This window comes from Galeopterus variegatus, unplaced genomic scaffold, assembly GCF_000696425.1.
Source record: "Galeopterus variegatus unplaced genomic scaffold, G_variegatus-3.0.2 Scaffold12042, whole genome shotgun sequence".
Taxonomy (NCBI): domain Eukaryota; kingdom Metazoa; phylum Chordata; class Mammalia; order Dermoptera; family Cynocephalidae; genus Galeopterus; species Galeopterus variegatus.
The window spans coordinates 4042-7073 of NW_007738153.1; positions in this window are offsets into that span (position 1 = coordinate 4042).

Below are 3032 nucleotides of genomic sequence, written 5' to 3' on the forward strand. Positions count from 1 at the left end.
ATAATTTTTTATTATAGAATCATCCTTATTTGTGTAACAACATTTCAATTGGAAATTTGTTTATGCCACAGTAAAAATGGAATCCTGTTCTAAAATGGAAAGTTTCAGAAATAGGGAAAATACATCTATTGTGCCTAATAATGTAAATTGCTGTGTTTAAAAAAATATCCCAAGGGGCAGGCCCGTGGCTCACTTGGGAGAGTGTGGTGCTAATAACACCAAGGCCACGGGTTCGGATCCCTATATGGGGATGGCTGGTTGGCTCACTTCAGAGAGTGTGGTGCTGACAACACCAAGTCAAGCGTTAAGATCCCCTTACTGGCCATCTTTAAAAAAAAAAAAAATATACATATATATCTCCCAAGGAAAATACATTGACCGGGAAAATGGGCTTAAATAGCTAATAAGAAGTAAAAAAAAACCAATAACCCACTGAAGCTAAAAATGCTGAGTAGATATTAGATTCTAGGAAGTTTAGATGTGATCAAAATTAACTTGTTTAGGAGAAAAAAGTGACAGCAAAGACAAGGACAAGAAGAAAAATATTCGGTGAGAAAAACTATGCAGAAGGTTAATGTACGGACTCTAGAAATACATAGTCATATCCTGGTATGGTTCAAATTTTATTTCTATTTTGTCATGTTTTCTGTTATACCTAAATACCAAATTACATTAAATTACTTTAAACCTTAATACTTTAGCTTAATTATATTTGGCTGGTTAAGAAGGGCCTATGCCCCAAATGAGACAAACATGTATACAAGTGGGTGACATCAGCCTGGGATATGATGGAAATAAATATGTGAGAAATGGGTTTTCCAAAGAGCACAGCAATATCCTGCAGAAAGATTTAGTGTTGGGGAAAGAACTAAATAACAAACAAAGATCAGACGAACTTATGAAACTTGTAATCATTTTTAATGGCTGAAAGAAGAACCTGTAGGAAAGAATTAGTAAAATACAGATCTTATCAACCTTAATTATCATGAATTCTATTATTACTGCATTTGGTGTTTAAGGGGGGTGAGTACCCTTTTTTGGTAAAATACAGTATGATAGGCTGAAACTCCTGCTGACGTCACAACTAAAAAAAAAGCTAGGTTAATTACGAAAATTATATTATGAAAGGTATCGGTACATTATGGAAACAATAAGGAGCAGATGATCAAAATTTCTGGAAAGGAAAAAACTGTTTTGATGTAAATTAATAATCTAGCTGTTTGTTTCTTTTCCCTGTGGGTATATACCGGTTTTCCCCAAAGAACATTTACTGAGTTCAGGGCCTATTTGTAAGACAAGAGACTTAGGCCAAAAGCTTCAAAAAGGCAGTAAAATCATCTACAACCTATTGATAATTGAAACAAAGACGAGCCACTTCAAAAACATGACAGTCTCCACCCTAAGGCTCATCCATGTTGCTGCAAATTTCCTTCTTTTTTATGGCTGAGTAGTATTCCATTGTGTATATACAACACAATTTCCTTATGCAGTCATCCATCGATGGACATTTAGGTCGATACCATTGCCTAACTGTTGTAAAAAGAGCCACAATAAACATGAGAATGTAGATATTCCTTCAACTTGATGTTTCCCAATCTTCTGGATATATCCCCAGTAGTGGGATTGCAGGATCATATGGAAGTTCTACCTGTAATTGCTTAAGGAACTTCCGTACTGTTCTTCCTAATGGCTGTACTAATTTACAGTCCCACCAACAGTGCAGGAGGGTTCCTCTCTCTCCACATCCTTGCTAGCGTTTGTTATTCTCTGTCTTTTTTTATAATAGACAGTCTGTTTGGGGTGAGGTGATATCTCAAAGTGTTTTTTTTTTTTTTGTCTTTTTGTCTTTTTTCGTGACCAGCAACGGATCGCAACCCTCAGTGTTGCGCCTGTACTGGACCGGAACCGGCAACGGATCGCAACCCTCGGTGTTGCCCCCGCTCCTCGCTCAGCCAGTGAGCGGCCGGTCTGTATGTGGGATCTGAACCCTCGTCGGGAGCGCCGCCGCGCTTCCCAAGTGGCGCACTGTAGCAGTGCGCCACCGGGCCGGTCTCAAAGTGGTATTGATTTGCATTTCCCTGATGATTAGTGATGTTGAGCATTTTTTCATATACCTGTTGGCCATTTGCATGCCTTGCTTTGAGAAATGTCTATTGAATTTTTTTTTGTGTGTGTGTGTAACCGGTAAGGGGATCGTAACCCTTGGCGTGGTGTCACCCACACCGCACTCAGCCAGTGAGCACACCAGCCATCCCTATATAGGATCCGAACCCGTGGTGGGAGTGCCCCTGCGCTCCCAGTGCCACACTCTCCTGAGTGCGCCATGGGGTCGGCCCTGAGAAATGTCTATTCAGCTCCTTTGCCCATTTTTTAATTGGATTATTATTATTATTTATTTATTTTTTTCTGTAAAGTTGTCCAAGGTCTTTGTATATTCTGGGTATTAATCCCTTGTTGGTTGCATAGTTTGCAAATATTTATATCAGAAAATATAACTGTATTAGTATCTTTGACTTATTTTCAGTTTACAAGGAGTATTACTATTGTACTGTTTCTACCCAAGAGTGTGTTCATAGTATATATGATGGGGGTCTGTCCAGGAATAATCACAATCAGTGATCAATGATTGGCACATAAGAAATATTCAGTAAATAGTTTAAATAGATGAATGGATAGACAAAATTGTTCTCTAATATTATAGAATTTTTGCATTTATAATTTTTAAATCTCCTTTTCCTAAGCTTAAGTAATTTTATATTCTTTTTGCCCTTATACCATATTTGTCCCAGATTCTACATCGTATTATAAAAATATCACACAAAAGCACATACTGAATCTCACTGCCCCAAGGCTTTGGAAATTTCAGCATTCAAAGGCGATATGTGGTTACTTGCTCCTATTTCTTCTGATGAGTGTGAGGCCATTAAGATCATAAAGTCAATTTATATTTTATTTTATTTATTTATTATTATTATTTTTTTCCTTTTTTTTGTCTTTTTTCGTGTCCGGCAACGGATCGCAACCCTCAGTGT